The sequence below is a fragment of the Elephas maximus genome, chromosome 3, assembly GCF_024166365.1.
Source record: "Elephas maximus indicus isolate mEleMax1 chromosome 3, mEleMax1 primary haplotype, whole genome shotgun sequence".
Lineage (NCBI taxonomy): Eukaryota > Metazoa > Chordata > Mammalia > Proboscidea > Elephantidae > Elephas > Elephas maximus.
In genome coordinates, this window is record NC_064821.1 from 64,592,258 (window position 1) to 64,609,212 (window position 16,955).

Sequence of the window (16,955 nt, forward strand, 5' to 3'; positions counted from 1 at the left end):
CTAGGGGAGCATCGGTTTAGTGTGTTCACTAGGACAGATGGGAACATGGGTTTGAAGAAATTTTGCTCTGTGTTATGACTAGAACCCCTTTTGGCCATTTTTTCCCCAAGAGACTGAAGTTTGTAAGTGGTGTTGAAAACAGTAAGACTTTGACAATTAGAGAGGTCAACTATTAAGAAAGACAGTTTGCAAAAGGGCAGCGGGTTCTAGAGAAACTGTGGCAGGTATCATGAAGCATTTTGAGCTTACGTGTCACTTACAATCTCATGATAAAGGACATGCAGCTGGTCCTTTTTTTTTTTAAACAAGGCATTTAGTTTATTAAACACCCTGATTTGGTGCATTACACTCAAGAACACTTTTATTTTCTCTCAGTACTGACTGTAGATATATTCTATCAGTTGTCTCTTCCCTTTGCTTTTTTTTTTAAAGTTTATTTAAAAAATAAACTTAAATACACCATTTTAACAAATTGTACATGTACAAATTCAGTGACTTTGTTTATATTCTTCAAGTTATGTAACTGTTTTCCCTATCCTTTTCCAAGCAGCTGGCTCTTTGAAGATTATACGTTAGTTTTAAGTAGTGCAGAAAAACAAGTGATATGGATGGAATACACACATAAATCTTAGAGATATAGGTCTTGGGGAGAAAAAGGCTTTTAGGTTAAATATCTACCATCTGTTACTTCAAAGTGAGCAAGATCCTTGGGAAAACAGGAAGGGGCATTCCTAGGAAGTTAATGAGGTTGTTTTGCCGGGTATATTTAATCATAAGGCACCCAGAAGTCTAGGTTTCTGGCTTCTGGGGAGCTGTTTGATTTTAACAATGGTTTCAAATTATTGTTTGACTATTTTTTTTCTTGATATTGTTGTTTTAATGAGATGCTGGGGGTAGAGGTGGGGAACAGGCCTTAATATAAGAGCAAATAGGTCCAGTTTTATATGGGAGTGTTATTTGATACTTTAACAGTTGCAAGGGCTGAAACCCCAAGCCAGCATGAGCAAAAAAGGAAATTTTGCTGTCTCACCAAATTGGGAAATTCAAGGATGGATGTGGCTTCGGGATGGCTCTGGCAGCAAAAGATTCCAATTGGCTTGGATGCCATTCTTTGAACCAATTGGTATGATCAGGGAGGTGAGATACTCTAACTGGCCAGTCTGGGCCATATGCCCTCCTCTGGTGGTCGGTGTGGTACCCAGACTGACAGACCCTCTAGCCACACAGAATGGAGAATCCCTAAGGAATGGCTGCTATGAAGACAAACAACAGATATCCCCTATAGAGGGTTACATGTGATGAAGGCTCAGGGACCTCAGAGGTCATGCACGCCAACTTCCTACCCAGAATGTCTCCCCTGTCCAAGATACTGAAAAGATGAGCATCCAGATGCTGCTTAGACTCTTCCAGTGATGGGACTCCACTACCTTTTGGAGCTGCCAATTCCAGTTCTGAACAAGTCTAATTAGGAACATCTCCCTTAAATTGATCTACCTCCTTATAACATGTCCCATTCATCTAGTTCCTCCTTTTGGGCCTCACAGACTAAAACAAACTCTTTCTCTCCATGTCAGCCCTTCAGATATTAAGAATCTCTAGATCCTTCTCATCATATTGTAACCAAGTGAGGGTTCTTGTCCTGTCCTATTAATCGATCAAAATAAGACAGATGTCACACCACAAGGGAAACAGAAAATGGAAATTTATTGTCTGTGCAGACAAGGAGCAAAGCAGGGTCCAGCGACCATAAAGCCATGTGCTCCCTGTCTGAGGGTGTTGGGGAGCTTTTTATTTCCAATGGCGTCTGGGGGTTGAGTTTGGTGCCTGGAACTCTCCACCCTTAGCCCTCCCATGTCCACATTTAAGGTCCGGATGTTGAATCATGTGGGTGATGTTAAGGTCCAAGGACAAATTGAGGACACATCTCTTCAGGTCCTGTGCACGCTCTAAAGTCCTGGTTTGCACATGCAAAGGGATTCTGGCACCAAACACAAACCACAGTTAGAAGCCTGGCTTGGTGGGCTGCGAGGGTTTGGGGGAACTGCAGCAGAGCAGGGGGAAGTCTTGGTACAGGCTTAAATATGGCACAGCGATGACAGCCAGTTTCCTAGGGAAAGAGTACCAGCCTGGGTATGGTATCAGAAGGCCTGTCATGGATTGAATTGTGCCCCCCAAAAAATGTGCATATCAATTTGGCTAGGTCACAATTCCCAGTGTTGTGTGATTGTCTGCCATTTTGCCACCTGATGTGATTTTCCTATGTTTTGTAAATCCTATCTCTATCATGGTGATAAGATGGGATTAGCGGCAGCTATGCTAACGAGGCAGGACTCAATCTACAAGATTAGGTTGTGTTTTAAGCCAATCTCTTTTGAGATATAAAAGAGAGAAGCGAGCAGAGAGACATGGGGACTTCATACCACCAAGGAAAGAGAACCAGGAGAATACTGCGTTCTTTGGACCTGGGGTCCCTGTGCTGAGATGCTCCTCGACTAGGGAAGATTGATGACAAGGACCTTTCTCCAGAGCTGATAGAGAAAGAAACCCTTCCCCTGAAAGTGACCTGAATTTGGACTTCTAGCCTCCTAGACTGTGAGAGAATAAATTTCTCTTTGTTAAAGCCACTCTCTTGTGGTATTTCTGTTACAGCTGCACTAGATAACTAAGACAAGACCTGCGCTCCAACCCTCAGCTGCTTTTAATGCAGTAGAGTGGCCGCCCTGTAAAATTCCCATGTTATAAGTAACGATACTGAAGTAAAGGGAAGTTAAGGAACATATCCAAGGCCACCCAGTTGGGAATGGAGAAGCCGGAATTCTCATCCAGAATCACATAACTCCAAAGCTCTCATCCTTTACAGCTCTGTGGCCTTTAACAAGTTACTTCCTTTCTCTGGGCCTCGGTTTTCTCATCTATAGTTTGGGAACTTCAGTGTACAGCAAAATCATTAATCTGGTGATTAAAATACATCCCCAAAGTCTTTGATTCAGGTGTTCTGGTGTGGGGGCTGAAGAGTCACAGTTCTAACCAGTTCCCAGGTGATGCCGAGGCTGGACACTTTTAGAGCCACTGTAGGAGGTGACTCCAGCTCTAACATGCATATGTGGGGTGGGGGAACTTGCAGCACCTACTGATGACAAAGACCACAGCCTTCAGTATGGATTACATCTCAACATAAAGAAAACAAAACTCCTCACGACTGGACCAATAAGCAACATCATGATAAACAGGGAAAACACTGAAGTTGTCAAGGATTGCATTTTATTTGGATCCACAATCAACACCCATGGAAGCAGCAGTCTAGAAATCAAAAGATGCATTGCATTGGGCAAATCTGCTGCAAAAGACTTCTTGAAAGTGTTGAGTAGCAAAGATGTCACCTTGAAGACTAAGGCGCGCCTGATCTAAGCCACGTGTTTTCAATTGCCTCATACATATGGACAATGAATTAGGAAGACCAAAGAATTGATGCCTTTGAATTGTGGTGTTGGTGAAGAATACTGAATATGCCATGGACTGCCAGAAGAATGGACAAATCTGTCTTGGAAGAAGCACAACCAGAATGTTCCTTAGAAGCAAGGGTGGTAAGACTACGTCTCACACACTTTGGACATGTTATCAAGAGGGATCAGTCCCTGGAGAAGGACATCATGCTTGGTAAAGTAGAGGGTCAGCGAAAAAGAGGAAGACCCTCAACCAGATGGATTGACACAGTGGCTGCAACAATGGGCCCAAGCATAACAATGATTGTGAGGATGGCACAGGGCCAGACACTGTTTCATTCTCTCGTACATAGAGTCGCTATGAGTCAGAACCAACTCGATGGCACCTATCAACAACAAATGGAGTGTGTGAGAGAGAGAGAGAGAGAAATGGAGAGAGAGGCAGCGGGCAGCAGCCATTTTATTCCTTGGTAAAGTTTTTTTTTTTTTTTAAAGTTAATTCAAATGACCATTGAGGGATGTCCAAGAAGCAGATAAAGAAGTATGGATAACGAGGAGTAGATGCCCATTCAGATTTGAAAAGAATTGAAAGGAACAGGCTCAGAGTCTTACGCTCTTATTGGGTGCTGTGGAATTGATTCCAACTCATAATGACCCCATGTGACCAAGTAGAACTGCCCAATAGGGTTTCTTGGCTATCTTTATGGAAGCAGATAACCAGGTTTTTCTTCAGTGGTGCTAGCCACTGGGTGGGTTCTCTCCACCAATCTTTTGGTTAGCAGCCCAGTACTTAACCACTGTACCACCAGGTTTTCTTATAGGCTTTCTAATTTTAATCACTTCTACTTATTGAGCACCTACTATGTACTAGGATCTGTGCTTATTTCCCTACTTCATTGCATTTAATTCCTACAGCCAGCCTCTTAGGTGGGTATTATCAAAACGGATACTTTGCCAACAGGTAACTAAGGTTTAACTGAGGTTCAGAGGTTAAGAGATGTATCTAATGTAAAATGGTGCAGTCATTTTGGAAAAGAGTTTGCCCTTTCCTCAAAAAATTAAACACAGAGTTACATATGACCCAGCAATTCCGCTGCTAGGTATATACCCAAGAAAACTGAAAACACATGTCTACTCAAAAACTTGTACAGGAATCTTCATAGCAGCATTATTCATAATGGCCAAAAAAGTGGAAACAACACAAATGTCCATCAACTGATGAATGGATAAATGAAATGTCATGTATCCACATAAGGGAATTCAGCGATAAAGAGATCCAAAAGGTCTAAATAAATGGACAGATATCCCACGTTCATGGGTAGGAAGATTCCTTATTGTTAAGATGTCAGCTCTTCCCAACTTCAGCTATAGTTAACACCATCCCAACCAAAATCTCAGCAAGTCACTTTGTGAATATGTTAACCTGCCTGTCAGAATAGAACTGCCCCATAGAGTTTCCAAGGCTGTAATCTTTATGGAAGCAGACTGTCACATCTTTCTCCCACGGAGCAGCTAGAGGGTTCCAACCACTAGCAGTCAAGTGCTTAACTACTGCAACATCAGGGCTTCTAACTGGACTGTGGTGTTGTTGTTGTGTGCTGTCAATTCTGACTCATAGCAACCCTATAGGACAGAGTACAGAGTAGAACTACCCTATAGGGTTTCCAAGGCAGTAATCTTCATGGAAGCAGACTGCCACATCCTTCTCCATCAGAGTGGCTGAAGGATTTGAACTGCCTATCTTTCGGTTAGAAGCTTAGTGCTTAAGCACTGTGCCACCAAGGCTTCTTAACCTGACTATATTAGCCTCAAAATGGAGTCACTTGTGCGGAGCCCCACGTCAGCAAACCGAAACCTAAGTTTCTATTTCTTGTAAATGCCTAACCTTCCCAGGAGCCAAAAAAACCATGTCAATCAATCGAATCCCCTGGAAAGAGAAACCTAACCTGGCCAGTTTTACCTAGCTCAAAATTTCCCCTTATCCCAAATAACTTGCAGGGACAGATTACCCAATAAGCAAGGTACTCACAGACTTAACTGCATTTACTAGCTGCCTTAGTTATCTAGTGCTGCTATAACAGGAACACCACAAGTGGATGACTTTAACAAAGAGAAATTTATTCTCTCACAATTCAGGAGGCTAGAAGTCTGAATTCAGGGTGCCAGCTCCAGGAGAAAACTTTCTCTATCTGTTGGTTCTGGAGGAAGGTCCCCTGGTCTAGGAGCATCTTAGGGCAGGGGCCCAGCGTCCAAAGGATGCTCTCTGCTCCAGGCGCTGCTTTCTTGGTGGTATGAGATGCCCTTGTCTCTCCGCTCACTTCTCTCTTTTATATCTCAAAAGAGACTGACTCAAGATACGACCTAATCTTGCAAATTGAGTCCTGCCTCATTAATATAACTGCCTCTAATCCTGCCTCATTAACATCATAGAGGTAGGATTTACAACACATAGGAAAATCACACAAGATGACAAAATGGTGGACAATCATACAGTACTGGAAATCACGGCCTAGCCAAGTTGACAAACATTTTGGAGGGAACACAATTCAATCTATAGCATTTACTAATCTCTAGTACACAATTTCACCTGTTTCCCACCACATCACAGGTGTGGTAAAACCTACGTGAAATTATGCACTACAGATTAGTAGTAAGTAAACACAATTAAGCCCGTGCATACCTTGCTTACTGGTTAATTGGCCCCTACAAATAAGGAAAGAAAATCCTTGCTAGCCAGTCTGAAATATGCCCAGTATAAGCTTTCTTGTTCCAAAACGTTTTTGCTTTGTACTGTGCCTTGGAGCTCTTGTCTGACTTCTAGGAAGTTCCCTGGTTTATGATCTGAAAAAATAAAGCTTATGAATTCATGCACAAATTTAATATTGAGAAAATCCTATTTTTAACAGATGTCAACAAACTAAGGAGCCCTGGTGGCACAGTGGTTAAACTTTTGGCTGCTAACCGAAAGGTCAGTAGTATGAACCCACCGCCACTCCATAGGACAAAGATGTGGCGGTCTGGTTCTGTAAAGATTACAGCCTTGGAAACCCTATGGGGCAGTTCTACTCTGTCCTATAGGGTCGCTATGAGTTGGAATCGACTTGATGGCAGTGGGTTTGATTTTTTGGTTTGTTATTAACAAATGGATTCTAAAGTTTGCATGGTAAGACAAAAGTCCCAGAATAGCCAATACAGTACTGACGACAAAGGTAAGAGGGGCCACACTACATGACTTCCATAATTACTATAACGCTACAATAATCAGGGCAGCTTGGTGTTGGTGAAAGAGTAGTCAATGGAACAGAATAGAGAGCCCAGAAATAGACCCACACAAATACTATCAACTAATCCTTGACAAGGGAGCAAAAGCAATTCAATGGAGAAAGAACAGTCTTTTCAACAAATGATACTGGAGCAGTTGGCTATCCATAGGCAAAGCTCAAAACTTCTGTTCTGCAAAAGACACTGTTAAGAGACGGGGAGAAAGTATTTGCAAAATATATATCTGATAAAGGACTTAAATCCAAAAGACAGAGAGACTTCTTAAAACTCAACAAGAAGAACACAAGCACCCAATTAAAAAGTGGGCAAAAGATCTGAATATACACCTCACCAAAGATACACAGATAGCAAATGAGCATATGAAAAGATAATCAGCATCATAGGTCATTGTTGTTGTGTACCATCGAGTTGATTCCAACTCCTATGTCATTAACACAAACCCATTGCCATCGAGTTGATTCTGACTCATAGTGACCCTATAGGACAGAGTAGAACTGCCCCACAGGGTTTCCAAGGAGCATCTGGTGGATTCAAGCTGCCAACCTTCAGGTTAGCAGTCATAGCTCTTAGCGGCCGTGCCACCAGGGTTCCTCCTTATGTCATTAAAAAAAAATTAGGTAGTCATAAATTAAAACAACAGTGAGCTACCACTAAACACTTATTAAAAAAAAAAAAAAGCGACCCTATAGGACAGAGTAGAACTGCCCCATAGAGTTTCCAAGGTGCGCCTGGCAGATTCGAACCGCCAATCATTTGGTTAGCAGCCGTAGCACTTAACCACTACACTACCAGGGTTTCCTTATTAACTTATTAACACTTATTAGAATAACTAAAATTCAAAACAGCAATCACATCAAACGCTGGCAAGGTTGTGGAGTGACAGGAATTCTCATCCATTCGTGATGGAATGCAAAATTGTACAGCCATTATGGAAGGCAGTTTGGCAGTTTCTAAGAAAGCTAAACATAATCTCACCATATGACCTATTAATTGCGTTCCTAGGCATTTACTCAAATGAGTTGAAAATTTATGTCCACGCAAAAACCTGCACACGAGTGTTCATAGCAGCTGTATCCACAATTGCCCCAAATTAGAAGCAACCAAGACATCTTTCAATAGATGAATGGATAAACAAATAGTGGAACATCCATATAATGGGATATTATTTGGTGATAAAAAAAAAAAAGAAATGAGCTATCAAGCCATGAAAAGACAAGGAGAAACTTTAAATGTATACTGGCACTGTATGATTCCAACTACATGACATTCTGAGAAAGGGAAACCTATAGAGACAGTAAAAAGATCAGAAGTTGCCAGGAGGGAGGGAGAAAGAGATAAATAAGGGCAGTGAAACTCTTCTGTGTGATACCGTAATGGTGGCCACACCACATGCGTTTGTCAAAACCCATAGAACTGTACAACACAAAGAGTGAATCTCAATGTAAACTATGGACTTTAATAATAACAATGTATCAATATTAGTTCATCAGTTTTAACAAGTGTACTGGACCAATGCAAGATGCTAATAACAGAAGAAACTGGGGGAAACCCTAGTGGGGTAGTGGTTAAGCGCCATGGCTACTAACCAAAACATCAGCAGTTCAAATCCACCAGGCACTCTTCGGAAACTCTGGAGCAGTTCTACTCTGTCCTATAGGGTTGCTATGAATCAAAATGAACTCGATGGCAACGGGCTTGGTTTTTTTTTTTTTTTTGGTGAACAGGAGGCGAGAGTGTATTTGGAAACTCTTCGTTGACCTTTCTATAAATATGCTCTAAAAAATAAAATCCATTAATTAAAAAGAGAGGGCCATAGTTCACAAAGATAATGTTCTACGTCCTAGTTTTTTGAGTAGTGTCTCAGTATTAAAAGCTTACGAGCGACCACCTAAGATACAACTATTGGTCTCTACTCATCTGGAACAAAAGAGAATGAAGGAAACCAAAGACTCAAAGAAGAAATCAGTTCGCAGGACTACTAGCCCACATGAACCACAGCCTTAAGTAGCCTGAGACCAGAACTAGATGGTGCCTGGCTACCACCATCTACAGTTCTGACCAGGGACATAATAGAGGCCCTGGAGAGAAAAGAAGAAAAATGTAGAACAAAACTCAAATTCCCAAAAAGGCCAGACTTGCTGGACCCCTAGAGCCTAGAGGAACCCCAGAGACTATCACCCTAAGATACCCTTTGAACTTGGAACTGAAGCCACTCCCAGTGGTCATCTTTCATGCCAACACTAGACTGGCTTATAAAATAAACAATATCACTAGGGAATACTGTGTTCCCTTAAATAATCAACTCTATGACAGCAAACGGTCAACATTTACCCAAAAACAAAGATGAGAAGCTAAGGTGGGGCAGGGAAGCTAAATTAATGGAAACAGAACAAAAAGAACGGAAATGAGAATGTTGACACATTGGGGAAAGCTGTAACCAGTGTCATGGAACAAGTTGTATAAAAATGGTTAAATGGGAACCTAATTTGCTATGTAAACTTTCACCTAAGACACAATAAAAGATATTAAGAAGAAAAAAAGAAAAAAAAAAAGGAGAGGGAGAGAGACCTGAGGGCACACAGAGAGTGGTGGAGCTGTGATTTGAACCCAGGGGCACATGGCATTTACAATCAAAGTAACTCCAAGCAGTGGAAAAGGCGGCAGCCGGGGAGACAGCCTACGATATCCCGCCTCGGCCCAGCCTCGATCTTGGGGCAAGGGGGTCCGGCGAGATACTCCCTCTGGGCCCTTCCCGCCGTGACCGCTGAGTCCACAGCTGCGCTGCGGGTCTCATGGGGCGGGCGCGCGGCGGGGGCGCAGGGAGTGAGAGAGGAGGGCGAGGGCCTTTCTCCTCTGAGAACCCCCTCTCCCTTTCCTGGAAGAACAACCAGGCTGTTTCCAAATCCGCCTTTATCTGCTCCTTGCAGGCCTGGGAAGGCCCCGAGGCACCTGACAGCGATTCCCAGGCATGCTGGCCGCCGGGCGTGCGGGGACCGGGCCCAGGCTCCCGCCAGGCTGGGCGCGAACCTGTGGCTCAGCGGCCTCACAGCCGCCCGCGGTCCTCGCGCTTGAGCTCCTCTTTCACCTGGATACTTCTGCAGCTCTCAGTGGGGTTCCGTTCCTCTCTGCCTGTCTCCAAGGGTCTGCGCGTGCTACATCCTCGCCAGGGTTTTCTTAGTGCCGGCCTCCCTGCCTCCCTCCCATCTTTTCTTTCTTGCACTACCTGTTAAGTTTTTAAATGCACACACTCTATAGCGGGTCCAATTTCCCTATTATCTACCCCAGAGAAACACGTGCCCAAGTGCACATGGAGTCGTGTACAAAGGTGATCATTGTTTCTTTCTTTTTAATAATGAACTTTTAACTACACAAGTAATATGTAAATACATTCTCCTTAAAAACCAAACAACCAAACCCAATGCTGTGCAGTCAATTCTGACTCATGAAAACCTCATGTGTTACAAAGTAGAACGGCTCCATAGGATTTTCATGGCTATAACTTTTACAAAAGCAGATCGCTAGGCATTTTTTTCGTGGAGCCACTGGGTTCGAGATGCCAACCTTTAGGTTAGCAGTCAGTGCAAAATTTACACCACCCATATGAGTTACCTTTATGACCCAGAGAACCTAGCGTCTCCTTACAACACATTAAAATAGCACAGATCCACCATTTCCCCCATGGCCCTATCCAAAGTGACTGCTGTTATCAGTTTGGGGGTGAATTTTCCAGGATTTCTCTTACACCTATAGAAAACGTAATATCGTGTGTCTCTGTGTGGTTTAGATGAAGATCCTCAATGAGATGGATTGACACCGCGGCTGCGACAATGGGCACAAACATGGCAATGATTGTGGGGATGGCACAGAACCCGGCAGTGTTTCTTTCTGTTGCACAGAGGGTCGCTACGGGTAGGAACGTCCTTCACAGCACCTAACAACAACTGTGTCGTTTTAATGTATCTACTGTGTCATACTCTATTATTCTGCAACTTTTCTGGCTTTTTTTCATTCCACAAATTGCCATGGAGAACTTTCACATCCCTAGAGACTTTTTTTTTTCACTGCCCGCGGTGTTCCATGGTTCAGGTGCACTGACTTTTAACCATTCATTCCCCAACTGGGGGATATTTGGAATATTTTAATTTTTCATGATGATAAACACACCACAGGGATCACCTTTGTACATGACTCCATGTGCATTTGGGTATTTTTGTATTTCCCCATTACCCAAAACCCGTAGATAATAGGAAGATTTGGAGCCCTGGTTGCACAATGGTTAAGCGCTGGGCTGCTAACCAAAAGGTCTGTAGTTTGAGCCCTTGGGAAACAGACCAGGCAATCTGGTCCCATAAAGATTACAGTTTAGGAAACCCTGGGGGGTCAGTTCTACTCTGTCTTTTAGGGTTGCGACGAGTTGGAATTGACTTGAGGGCACACAACAATAATAATAGGGAGATTTGGATCCACAGGGTCATAGGGTGTGCGCACTTAAAAAATTTAACAGATATTCCAAATTGCTCTCCAGGGTGGCTGAATCAATTTAATTGCTACCAGAGAGTATCCATTTCCCAACATCCTTGCCAACCTTTGATCTTATCAAATGTAAAGTTCTTGCCAATAGCGGTTTCTCACTGTTGTGCTAATTTGCATTTCTATGGGAGTTTTCTGAATGTTCCAGGTTGCTGGTGTAGGGGAAAAAAAAAAAATTTTTTTTTTTTTTTGAAGAACTCAAGAATTGGGATCAGGTGACGTGAACACTAGGCCCGCCTCTGTCACCATCTGCTGCGTGACCTGGGCACATCTGGTTACCTCTCTGGCCACAGGCATGTGCATAGATACATTATCTCTCTGCCTCCTGTATTTCTCTTTTTGCCTGAGCGTCTTGATTAGGCGCTTTCGTTTGAGTTCCCTGTTTCTCTGTCTCTGAGATCAAAGGTTTCTCTATCCCCAAGGGGTTCCCTGTTTTCCCTCAGCCCCCTGCTTGGACTCTGAAATGCCTGGGTAAAGCACCGTGTGCAGAATTTCCCTCCCTACTAGAATGCACACATATTCCCATCAGTGGACACCCAGAGGTGCCTTGGAAGAAAGTCCTGGCAATCCGCTGCTGAAAGATCAGCCATTGAAAACCCTGTGTAGCAAAATTCTACTCTGACACTTATGGGGTCTCCATCAGTAGAAATCGACTCAATGACAACTGTTTTATTATTATATCATGAGCATGTCATTTAAAACATATTTTAAATTTTGATTTCTTTCTTTTTTTTTTTTTTTTTTTAATGACTGCTTTCAAGAAAGTGGTACCGATTTGAGTTCCCATCAGAAGGTGTGGATGGGTAAGCTTTGAAAGGAGCAGCATGGCCCTCACCCATCTGGGCACGCTCTGGCCTAAGGGACCGAAGACCCCTGCTGGAGAAAGCTCCTCTGAGGGGGTGGTCAGAGAACTCCCGGAGAAAGCTCCTCTGAGGGGGTGGTCAGAGAACTCCCAGGTGCTGTGCCCACCCTTAAAGCCCACTCATCCCCCAAAGGCTTTCATAGACAATAAACTGCATTTCCTAAGAATGAGCACCAGGGGGCAACACACACCAAAGGACAATGACCCAGACAGGGCAATTTCTTTTCCCCCTCAAACGGGGCATTCCAAGGTAGTAAAAAAAAATAGAAGACCAAATCTCCTGGTTTCCTTGACATCCTCCTTACCCGACCTTTGGCAGCTTCTGGGAAGGGGGACACTCAGATGTGTCTAGAAAGCTCTAGGAGTCGGAAGATCGTATTGGGGAAAGCACCTTAGCAGGAGCCCTGGACCACAGCTTCCGTGTTGAGTGTCTTTGGGCCAATTACATCACTGTTTTGAGCCTTTTCCTCTTCTGTCAGATGAGAGTGACAGTTCTCTGCCTTGCTTTACTCTGTGTGTGTGTGACTTACCCTAAAGTGCTCTGAAAAACCAAGAATGGCTGAGGACTTTGCCTGCTGTGTCGAGACTAGACCATGGAGGGTGAGGGTGCCTGGAGTGAGGCTGGTTAGGAGGCTGCTGCCTTGGCCCAGGGAGGATGATGGTGGTGGCAGCTATGAGGTGGTGTGAAAGCTGTGGGGGCGATGAGAAGTAGTTGGATGCTGGATCCATTTTGAAGGTCGAACCAATGAAATTTGTTGAAAGATTGGATGTGGGGTGTGAGAGGAAGGAAGGAGTCAGGGATGATAACAAAGTTTATTGGATTGAGCAAATGGAGACTGGTGATATCTTTTACTTAGGTGGGGAAGATGTCGGGAGGTTGGGTTTGGAAGTGTGTATCAAGAGTTTGGTTTTGGACACAGTAAGTGTGAGATGCCTTTTGGACACTTAAGTGGAGATGTAGTGTTTTTGTTGTTGTGAGGTGCCGTCAAGTCGGTTCTGACTCATAGTGACCCTGTGTACTACAGAACGAAACACTGCCCGGTGCTGCGCCATCTTCACGAGCCCATCACTGCAGCCACTGTGTCTATCCATCTCATTGAGGGTCTTCCTCTCTTTCACTGACCCTCCACTTTACCAAGTGAGGTGTAGAGTAGACAATTGTATATACCTTCTTGAGTTCAAGGTCTGGGTTAAAGATACAGATATGAGAATCATTAGTATGTAGCCGACATTTGAAATCATGGGACTGAATGAGGTCACTGAGTGAATACATGAAGCCAGAGGTTGGAGGAATGAGCCTTCACCCCTTTTTCAGGGTACTGGCAGGGTCACATTAGACAGTGGATGGGAGCAGGTCAGAGATGAAAACATATCTGACATACACACTGCCATGTATGTCCCTTCCAGTGCCCCAGCAGACATTATTAATTCATCATGGCACTCTTTCTTCTCCTCCCCACCCCCAGCCTAAAGCAGACCTCAGAATCCTTCTCAACATAGAGCTCTAGGGCAGCTCCTACCAACCAAATGGAGATGACACAAAGGTGAAAGCTCTCCATCATCCTTGGACTTGATGGGAAGCCCAAGAATGCAGTTGAAATCATGGGCCTCTGAGTGAGAGAGACCTGGGCTGGAAAGCGAATCTTGCTGGAAACTAGCTTGAAATTTCAGAAAAAATTGTTTAATATCCCTGCCCCAGTTTCCTCATTTGCTAAATGAGGCAAATAATAATACCTATCTCATAGCATTGTTGTAAATATTCAGTGGAAGATAATCTAAGAAAAGTACTTAGCACAGTGCCTGGGACACGGTAAGCTCTTAATTAATAAAAGCAGCAGTAGCAGTAGTAGTTGTTGAACTGTGTTGTTCCAGCTCTGACCATCCTGTTTCTGGTGTCTCTAGCAGAGATGCTGTAATGCCAGGCTGTCCAAGAGGAGGCACTGTTGACAATGACTTCTTTATTGCAGAAATTCAGGAAGCTGGAAGCCGTTTTCCCTTTAAGGGTGTCCTCTTGATGATTGTCCTGGCAGCTGCCTAGGTCCTTTTTCCTGGAGAAAATCAACTGAGCCCTTGGCTTGTCCCAAATAACAGTGTCTCAGCTTTCTTCACTGGGCCTGGTCCTGTCTCCTCAGACACCATTCCTGGCCTCATCCTGCTGATACACTCAAGCCGAGCCACTGAGACTGGCATTCTATGCCCCTAGCTGAGTGTCCCTTACAGTCCAGCCTCCCAGCTGATACTGATTTCTCCAAAGTGACCAGGCACGTGCCGGTGGCCTTCCCTTTGCCGTGCTGTGCCTCTCGTCCTCCCTGCTCCCTCTCAACTCCATAGAAGCCCTTTTCCCACTTCCTCTTCAGAGCAGGAAAGAGCTGGAGGCGGGTACTGCTAAGCCTACTGCACAGATGGGGCAAAAGGAAGGCATGTGTTCCATAATGTGCCCAGGCTCAGGCCACCAGCAAGTTAAAGGGGAAACTAGAACCCCGGTCTCTGGAGCCTCAGGCCTAGGTGATTCACTCCTCACTCAGACCTCCTTCATCTTCCAACTCAGGTGCTCATTCAATGTCCACCGAGCACCTTCTACTGGCCAGGCTGCATGCCCAGTACTGGGGCAGACCAAGATGGAGGAAGACACTGTGCTGGGCCTCAAGGAGCACAACTCCGGAGCCAGAGGCAAAGGCTCAAATGGGTGATGGCAGAAGAGAGTGACTAGTGCTACCATACGGAGCCTTGTTGACGCAGTGGTTAAGAGCTCGTTTGCCAACCAAAATGGTTGGCAGTTAGAATCTACCACTGCTCCTTGGAAACCCCATGGGGCAGTTCTCCTCTCTGGTATAGGGTCACTATGAGTCGAAATCAACTTGGCCACAATGGGTTTTTAGTGCTATTATAGAGAAGGATGAGCAGGGTGCTGGTCAGGAGGTTACTTTCTGGATGCCTGTGGCTGATACAGAGACCCCAGGGGGTGCAAATAGTTAATGTGCTCAGCTGCTAACCAAAAAGGTGGAGGTTTAAGTCCACCCAGCAGTACCTTGGAAGAAAGGGCCTGGTGATCTGCTTCTAAAAAATCAGCCATTGAAAACTCTATGGAGCACAGTTCTACTCTGACACACATGGGATTGCCATGAGTCAGAATCGACTAGAAGGCAACTGGTCAGCTGGCAGGTGACCCATGAAATCACAGCCTGAAGCATGTGCCTTTCTTGAGGCATCCATCTTGGGTCTATCTTTCCTCACACTCAACATTCAACATGGAACTGGCTTGTCAGCCCTTCCCAGCCTTGTTATCCACTTCTTGGCCAAATATCTCTTACCTGCTGTCCCCAATGCACACTCAACTGCTGCTTAGAATAAGATGACCTCATGGGACGGTCTTGGCAGAGGACCCCCCAGCTGAGGAAGAAGTCTCTGAACTAGCTCCTTCTCTTCCCCACCCACCCTCCTGCTCCACTGCCTACCACCCCCTTCCAAGGGCCCCCTCCCTTCACTCCCCTCTTGGTTTGGCATCCAAGGCCTTGAGAATCCCTGTCCCCAACCTTATCTCCACTCCCAGCCTGGGTTTTCTATAAAGGAGACGCCAGGACTTACCGCTTGATAAACTATAGTGTGCCTTTGGAGCCTTTCCTCCTCCACTACATTAAATCTGCAATCTTTGGCATGTGTTTGTTACACAGAATGTCACCAGTAGGTCATCAGCTGTCACTGTGAACAAACAAGAAAAAGAAAATGAGAAGCAGGCTGCTTCTTGGTGTTCTGGAGCCTTAAACCACAACAACACACCTGGTGGTTTTCTGTGTAAGGCAACGTGGGGTCAGCCCATGCTTTGGGCCGTGAATGTCAATGAGTCAGTTGAGATGGGTTATGGTTATTGTTTATGTTGATAAAAATAACTTTTTTTCTTCCTAAAAAAGCAATACACACTTGCTGTCAAAAATTAGGAATTAGAAATTTTAGAGATCATAAATAAAAAGCAAAGGTATGTTTGTTACCCCACCACCTAGGAAAAATCACTTAACACCTTGAGATAGGATACACAGACCACATGCCTTTTTTCTTTCTTTTACAAAATGAATTTGTATCATACACGTTGTTTTATAACCTGTCTTATTCAGTCAAGTAGTTTGCACAATATCACTCTATTAGGATTCAAACCCAGGCTCCTTCGACTCCAGAGTCAGCCAGCATTCGTAACCACTACCAGTAGCCTTCCAGCATTTTCTTACCCACAATAAGAAACACATTTTATATCCTGACCCATAAACACACATACAAACACACACAACACCAAACCAGTTGCCACTGAGTCAACTCTGACTCATGGCGATCCCATGTGTGTCAGAATAGAACTGTGCTCTATAGTGTTTTCAATGGCTGTGGCCTTTTGGAAGTAGATCACCATGCATTTCTTCCAAGTCTCCTCTGGGTGGATTCAAACTGCCAATCCTTCCGTTAGTAGCCGCCAAGTGCCTGACCTTTTGTGCCACCAGATAACAATAAATACACACACACGCATCAATATTTAACTGAAATAAAATTTTCATGAAGTAAACGTGTATCCTTACTAGGTGAGATACTCTCTGATGTTGTTTCTTCCAGCTCACATTTTTAAAATTATGAATGTAGCCACTACATTGTTTTCAACTCATAATGGGTCGTGAGCTATAGTTTAAAAATCATTGCTTATACCCAATACACGGAAGGTCAGCTCAACTGGACTGGACCAAAAGCAAAGAAGTTTCCAGGATAAACTGAATGCTTCGAAGGTCAGCGGAGCAAGGGCAGGGGTGTGGGGACTATGGCTTAAGGGGACTTCTAAGTCAATTGGCAAAATAATTCTGTGA